Source organism: Triticum urartu, unplaced genomic scaffold (assembly GCF_003073215.2).
Source record: "Triticum urartu cultivar G1812 unplaced genomic scaffold, Tu2.1 TuUngrouped_contig_4590, whole genome shotgun sequence".
Taxonomy (NCBI): Eukaryota; Viridiplantae; Streptophyta; class Magnoliopsida; order Poales; family Poaceae; genus Triticum; species Triticum urartu.
This window is the reverse complement of record NW_024115190.1, coordinates 1-8,417: the sequence shown is the minus strand read 5'-3', so window position 1 is coordinate 8,417 and position 8,417 is coordinate 1. Positions and strand designations below refer to the sequence as shown.

Below are 8,417 nucleotides of genomic sequence, written 5' to 3'. Positions count from 1 at the left end.
AGGAGGAGAGATAGAGATGAAGCCCTTTGACCTGCGGCTGGTGTTCTTCCGCCGGAAATGGTGCCCCACACTGGCCCTTCCTCGCTGGGTTCGTCGCCACCGGCGTCCTCATCACCGAGCCCACCGCCGGCTTCACAGAGGATGACCAATGTGCCACCCGTTGATTCGTCTTTGATTGATGTTTCTCTGTGCGATGATTCAATTTGGAGCTAGTACTCCATTACGTACCTATGGGGTACCTCAGTTGAAATATTTGTATTATTACGATAAGATTAGCATTATTCGCACTATTCAGGGGTAAGAACAAGAATGTACAAGTGGGCAAGTGAGTACAGCATATTTGAATGGGACTAGAATTATTCACACAAAGCACTACTGGCGGCAAGGTGCTTGATTGATTGATTGATTCAGGGTTATTTTTTGTTTCGGTTCTCTTAATATCTAGTACCATTATTGATTCGGTAACACACTTTCCAGGCAAACTATCAGGCCATTGTTAGGTGAGTCAAGTATGCGGTCAACGAAAGCAGCTTTCTTCCTGCAATCATCCGAGTTCTCTCCACTCAAAGCGATACACAAACAGAAACATAAACGAGAGACAGAGTGAAGAGACAGGAAATAGCTAGAGGGATCGATGGCGCCTGTGGTGACCGCTTCGCTCGGTGCGCTGGGTCCCCTGCTGGCAAAGCTCACCGCTTTGCTCGTTGATGAGTGTGGCCGCCCCGCGAGATTCGGTCCCTCCGGTCTGAGCTCACCTGTATGCATGGTGCCCTCAGAAAGTACACCAAGCTTGAGGATCCCGATGACCAGGTGAAGGAATGGATATCTCTGGTCAGGCAGTTGGCCTATGATACCGAGGATTGCTTTGACATTCACCACCTTGGTGATGGTGGGCGTCATGAAGCCGGCTTCAAGGAGTTCTTTCGCAAGGCAGCTCGCCCTCGCCATCTACAAACGCTTGGAGCTCGGCGTGGCATCGCCAACCAAATCGATGACCTGAAGCTTCGTATCAAGGAAGTGAAAGAGCTAAAGACCAGCTACAAGCTGGATGATATTGCTTCTAGCACCTCTGGCAATGCAGCTTTGGATCCCCGGTTGGCTGCTCTTTTTACAGAGGAGGCAGACCTCGTGGGTGTTGAAGGTCCAAGAGATGATTTTGCCAAATGGGTTATGGATGATGGAAATAAGCATTGTTGCAAGGTGTTATCTATTGTTGGGTTTCGTGGATTGGGAAAGACAACACTAGCTAATGAGGTCTATCGCAAGATTCGAGGGCATTTTCATTGTCATGCTTTTGTGTCGGTTTCCCAAAAGCCAGATACAAAGGAAATTATCAAGGATGTGATCTGCCAGGTGTCGAACAATGAGGAATTCAAGAAAGATATTGAGATTTCGGATGAAAAGAAATCGATCTCAAAGCTAAGAGAACTTCTACAAGAAAAGAGGTAATTTCTGGCATTTTTGTTTCCATAAATATGTCTTATTCTAAGCAGTCATTATTTTAATTACTTGTCTCTGCATCTACTTCTATTTTTTCACTTAATTAACTGCACCAAACCATGGATAGTGCATATTATCTCATGACTTGGAATAATATCAGTATGTTCACACAAATAGAACAAAAACTATGTAGTTATGAAATATAATGGTACAATTTTGATTCCAGAACTTTGCCGAAATGGTCAGCACAAGAAAAGAACTAAAACTATTGCTCAAGTTTACGAAAAACAATTCAGTTACAATTTAGAGGCACGCACATAAGAATATGTGCCCATCCTTAGAGTTAAGAGAGGCATGACATCAATGTTATCTCAACAAATAAAAGCTACCACTCGGGTGCTCTTGTGTGTAAGTAAATCCAAACTTGTTGAAGCCATACCTCACACCTCCACTGTCCAGTAGTAAGAGTTTGCAATATAAGTTTGCTTCTCTACCCTAATAATCTATCGACACAAAAATTCAAGCAAATGTTGATGTAAAGGGTTGCAATTTCGTTGAAATTGGCCTTATATATTTGGAAAATAAGCTGTATTAAGTGTGATACCCGTACTTTACTATAGTTTGAGTACGCGAAGAATATGTAATATCATTATTGATTGATGTTATATGTTGACATCTATCAGGTATCTTGTTATCATTGATGATATATGGTCTCTAGTGGCATGGAATGCCATCAATTGTGCATTTCCAGAGAACAGTATTTCTAGCAGAATCGTAGCTACTACACGCATATCAGAAGTAGCTAGCTCTTGTCGTCCAGGTCCTGATGACCAGATCTTCAAGATGGAACCTCTAAGTGATCCTCACTCTGAAAGATTATTTTTCAGAAGAATCTTTGTCTCAGAGAATTGCTGCCCTCATATGTTTATTGAAGTTTCAAAAGCTATCTTGAAAAAGTGTGGAGGCCTATCATTGGCAATAATCAGTATTTCTGGTTTACTAGCAAACAGACCACGTGTTAAAGAAGAGTGGGAGAAGATAAAAAGATCAATTGGTTCGGATTTGAACAAAAGCCAAAGTCTAGAGGGACCGTGGTGTTGCACCAAAGTAATTTCCCCGAGGAATTTTTTTTTAGACTAACAGGAGGGCAGAAAACACACCCCCCCCCCCCCCCCCGGCTCCACCATTTTTCCATTGAAAAACGTGAAACCAGGTACAACGAAAGACACCCTTCTATCAAGGTTTTTCAAAGGACGGATTTGAGGAGCTACCCCCTCCCTGATCTGCCATAACAGAAAAGGGAGTTGGAGCGCTCACGAGCTTGAAAAAAGTAGAACTTATTACAAGACTCAAAATCTAGCACAGGAACTAAAGTGTTCATATTTTTAGAAACTAAAGACGACCCTATTGAGAGAGTCAATTCTTCTTCATGCGCCCATCAGTACAGTTCCAGCTTTCTTCTGGCTCGCCTGGCACCCCCCCCCCCCCCCCACTTGATTCTCTTGAAGGTTTGAACTGGGGTCAGCGGCAGGTCCAGCGGAGTGGCAGGGCTCAGCAGCGATGTGTGCTTGCAGTTCCTATCAGGGCTGTTAGGAGGTGCCCCCGAGGATTATGTGATTGACAGAGAAAGATTGGTGAGACAATGGACTGCGGAAGGCTTTATTTCTGAGGAGCGTGGGAGGAGCTGTCAAGAGGTTGCTGAAAGTTATTTTTATGAGCTTATCAATAAAAGCCTGGTCCAACCAGCGCACATTCATTGTGATGGGACTTATCATTTCAAAATCCATTGAAGAAAATTCCATCACTGTGGTGAATGGCAGTCAAACTGTTTGGGGAAATCCTCAGTGTTCTATTCGACGATTGTCGATCCAGGACATTGACCAAGAGCTTGCATCTGTATTGGCAAAGAAAGATCTAAGCCATGTCCGGTCTCTTATAATAACAGCATCAGGATGCATCAAACACTTGCCAAGTCTTATTAAGTTTGAAACTTTACGCGTATTAGATTTTGAAGGTATTCAAGACGTAGCAGAGTATGATATGAATGGTATGGAAAAGCTTTTCCTGCTAAAGTACATAAACTTTAGGAGGACGGGCATAATGGACCTACTGTGTGGAACTGTGATGCTACATGATCTAGAGATGCTAGATTTAAGGGCCAGGCCTATTTAATCTCTACTTTACATATACCCTACTAGAAAACCTGGGCAATAAGCCACGGACATTTCTGAAAAAAATAACATGCAGTTAGCATAAGTACAATTAACAATCATTGGTTGTTATTGGTGTGATATGGGAGCAGGTGAGGTTGATACTAGAGCACAGGCATGGGAAACATCGCCTCCACCCATCCGTTGCGGCCGGCGAGCCGCCTGTGACACGCTGCCTGCAGACTTCTCCGTTAGCTAATGGTACCTTTATCTCTCACATCTAACCTTTTCTTTTTATCCATCTATTATGCGCGCGTCGCTGCAGTTGTTTTCAGACCGGGTGTACTTCCTTAATTAAATGCTAATCAGCATGGTTTTCTTTTTTAGCTATTACTTAAACATTCCCCACCCCGTTGAAATCGGGGGGGGGGGGGGGGGGGGGGGGGGGTTGTGCCCGTGTCGTCCGGATGCGGGGGGGGGGGGGGGGGGGGGGCAGAGAGATTATGGAAAGGCAAGCTTGACCTCACTGGTGGAATTCACGGTTAGGAGGAAAGTTGTACAAGGATATCAACACATGCACATGCCCCACATCCGTCAGGGACAGGTTTTGTCTTAGCGCTTTGCCGCGCGCGGCCGCGAGAAAGACAAAGCTTTATTGATAGATGCAGCCCACGGATGCTTTCCCGCACGACCGAGGAATCAAACCACCAAACACTTGAAGTCAAGTCTTGTTCACAAGCACTAGGCGAGCACAAAACATGCAGAGAGTGCATACTTTTTCAGTCGTGCGGCAAAGCACCTGTGCTACGGAACCGTAGCTATCAATCAATTATTGTTGTCTATGGGCCCCTCATGAAGCGAGAAGCTTGTTTGCGCGAATCTCATTGGTGGCATTGTTGCACGCGTTGCAATGCACTATCACATGCGACAATGACTGTGCCGGCAATCCCTCTGGCTCGAGCTCAGGATTCTTGGTGCAGGGCCGGCCGTAGGCCATGGCAAAAAGTGTGGCGGCTTAGGGCCCATCTTAAATAAGGGCCCAATATATCTACATATCATACATTTTTAAAAAGTTGATCCCCATTATTAGCAATTTTTTCTACATGCACATTGTCCACATCATCATGATGCCACGTCACCATTTAGTTTAAAAGACCACCAAAGAAATTCTTCCAAGCGTTTGGTTACACGCTAAGGGACCCACCACAACCTCCCTTTTTCAAACTGTCACAACAACCTTTTAGCGAATCGTGGAATTTAATTTCCACTCAGTTGACATTAGCTCCTCTTTCATCTTCCATAATTGATGAGATAGAGACGAGATGCATCGGCTTATCGACTCCCCAACAAAGGAAAAAGTTCATTTAAAACCCTGAACTCGTAGACATTCGGCGAAACCAACCCTCAAATCGAAATCCCGGTCGATTGTACCCTGAACTATGCAATCTTGGTCTAAATCAAACCTTCGAGTCATTTGGATGGCCGGGATTGCTGGGATTTCACTGAGGGCACACACCTCCACCCCGCTGGGCCGGCCCGCTTTATTTTTTCCGTTAAGAAATAAAAATTCATAAAGGGCGCTACACCTTGCTTCTGCTGGGCTGGCCCGCTTTTGTTTTTTTGTTAAAAAAAAGTGCATGGTGTGCCTTGAACACGTGACCTCGTGCTGTTTTTTCTGTTTACAAATATTTTTATAAATTAAAACATAGAACTGACTTCAAAATAACATTTTCTTACAAAGATGTTCAATGAAATTTAAATATTGTTCAAGGGATATCACAAAAATGTTCAACATGTATTAAATAATGTTCAGCGTATTTCACGAAAATTTTCAATTTTTATTTTAAAAATTTCAACCTATGTAAAAAATGTTCAAAGTATATTTTTAAAGAATTCAACGTATTTAAAAAATCACATTTTTTCCAAGAATTGTTGAAAATTTGAATAAAAAAGGAAATCTGTCGCGATACATTGTACTCTAAAATTGGCGCTGTAATATAGACGTACTGAGTAGGTAGCTAGTGTGGTTGCCGTCACTTTTTCAAATTTTGTTCAGAATTTTAAATTGTTCAGTGTACAAAAAATAAATGTTCAACGGGTATTTAAATGGTTTTTCAGCGCATATCACAAAATTGTTCAATGTGTAGTTAAAAAATGTTCAGATTATATTACAAAGATGTTCAATGTATAAAATTTGTTCATCGTATATCACAAAATGTATAATATGTTTTAAATTATTTCAATGTATATCACAAAAATGTTCGCTGTGTAAAAATTGTTCATCGTACAGTTAAAAAATGTTCAATGTATATTCGAAAATCGTTCGTTGTATATACATTTTTGTTCATATTTTCAATAATTGTCGACGTTTTAACAGTTTGTTTGAGTTTTAAATTTCTTCAAGAAAACATTGTTCATTTTTTTGAACGAAGATTAAAAAAACGGATCTGCCGCGCACCATACTACTTTAAAATTACGCTGTAGTCGAATACCCATCTGCATCGCTAGCTGCACTGGCTGTCGTCACGCCTATCCAGGGAAAGGTGCCGGGTTCGAATCCAACCAGCGGCACAACTTTTAGTTCGTCACAATTTTTTCCGTACGTTCGCTCGTTTCCTGGCAATGGGCCGGCCCGTTTAGTGAGCCCTACGTGGAAGCTCTTCTCTTTGACGCTATCCGCAATTCTGCCGCAAAGAGCGACAAAAAAATAAAGACAAATTTTTTGAGCAAACAAACAAATACATGGGCTGGCCCAGCGCGGAGGACGCGTACTCCTTGGCCCACCAGCTAGACAAAATCCTGGTTGACATTTGTCATGGATCGCTTTAGACCGGGATTGCATAGTTCAGGATGCAATCGACAAGGATTTCGATTTGAGAATTTGTTTCACCGAACGACTACGAGTACAGGGTTTAAAATAAACTTTTTTCCCCAACAAATTATGCCTGCACGTCTTATCTTCTCTACAATGAAGACTCGCTCCGCCATCATCCGGCCACGCCAAAGCCAAAGGCACTGATGTTCCTCCCACCGGCCGGCCGCGCTAGCCGCAGCCTCTTTCTTCGTCCACATACGCAGCGCCTACCTCTGTCGGCCGTCCGTGCCAGCCAATCCGGGCACACAACTGCTAACAACCTGAAACGGCGCTACTCCTATTCGACGCCACGGCGGCCAGCTTGCCGAGGCACCAGGCCACCGCTGGCCTCCGACCATTGAGGTGCTCGCAAGCGATCAGCCGCTCATCTCATGTCTTCTCTATTCCCAATCTCCTTGGCCATGAAGCTCTGCATGTTTTTGCGCCACCCATCTACCGAGGTGTTACTCACCCTCCATCGCCAAGTAAGATCAACCCGATTGTGCGATGTCGTCCTCACTGTTCGCCGCCATTCAGGACAGCCGCCGCCTCCGACTGGTAAGGATTGAGCTTCACCGTGTGGTTGTCGTCAGGCGCGCAGCCCACCGCCCTTCACGGATCCAAGCCCGCTGGCAAGACCCGCTGCCGAGAGGAGCAGAACATGCATCGGGATTTCACCAGTACGCTGCAGCCTCGACGCATCCAACCCCAGCCACCTCAACGTGTAATTAATCTACCTCCTCAAGGTCGACCTCCACCACCGCCCTGCTGCACGGAAGCGACAAGCCGCCGACCCTCATAGGACTTCCCCGCCCCTGCTAAATTGCCCTTTAAACAATTCAGCGGGATCGCTCCCATCGTCTTCAACTGTCCAACATCAGGTTCGTATTTGTGCATCCATGACTATATACAAATACAACTATTGCAACTATTTATATTTTTTTTAGAAAATGAGGAGGACCTCCGGTCTCAGCATCTGGACGATGCATGCAGTCACTTTATTAATTATTCACATAAAACTTTACAAAATCATACAACAGTAAGACTAAAGCCACCGTTTAGGCAACATTTGTCGCTACTCCTAACCAGTTGATGAAATGACGCTCATAGTCTGGGCTTAATACCAAACAGACCTCGCATCCAAACCTAATATCTAAGACCTGAGGTCCCAACTAGGACGCCTGCCGGGTATGGGGCATCCACCAGTCCGGCACACTCCTCAACCAGGACGCCTGCCGGGTATGAGGCCGCCGCAGCCACCTTCCATCAATCCATCTTCAGTGTTGTACTGTTGCATCTACTTTGCCCGGTCTCGTTGCCGTCGACGCCACCATGGCGCCAAACAGCTCCACCGCCCTGCGCTCGTCCATCCAGCCGCATCCGTCGTCGATATGCAGCTGCACCATGCCACCAAAACTCGTCGTCATCTATGCGGTAGACACAATGTCGCACCACCTGGCAACCTCCACACTGTCGCCATTGTTGGAGGTACTCGGAGCCCACCATCCACAGCATCTCTCCCCGAACAGCAGGTCCTCCCAAGACGGCGCCTCCATGGAGGATACGACACGTAGGACGCCGCCGCTGCCCAATCCAGATGAATTTTGGACTTTCGTTCGGGAGGGGTTCGGAGGTGGATAGGAGAGACCTCGGCTTCACCTCCATAAAGGGTAACGACATCGAGTGACATCACCGATGCCGGGCCGGCCTAGCCGACCAAACTTTCCTCCGGTCCCCATCCTATGCCACCAAACCTCCGTCTGCTCCAGATCCGACAACGAGCCATGATCCAAAACCTGCGAAGATGCAAGAGCCATGGAGCCCCGCAAGAAAGGAGAACCGAGAAGACCCCATTGTAGATCTCCAGACGCCGAAACCAGCGGTCCGACGTGGCCAGTGACGACCATCACCACCCTGCGGCGGCCGACAGAGTCCGAAGACAGGATCCAGATGGATCCGATCTGGATCCGGCG

At 45.6% G+C, this 8,417-nt stretch overlaps 1 pseudogene; it reads left to right on the top strand.

Annotated features, from left to right (window-relative positions):
- Positions 1–628: 628 nt before the first annotated feature.
- On the top strand, positions 629–3,612 carry LOC125528041 (annotated as a pseudogene).
- Positions 3,613–8,417: the final 4,805 nt, after the last annotated feature.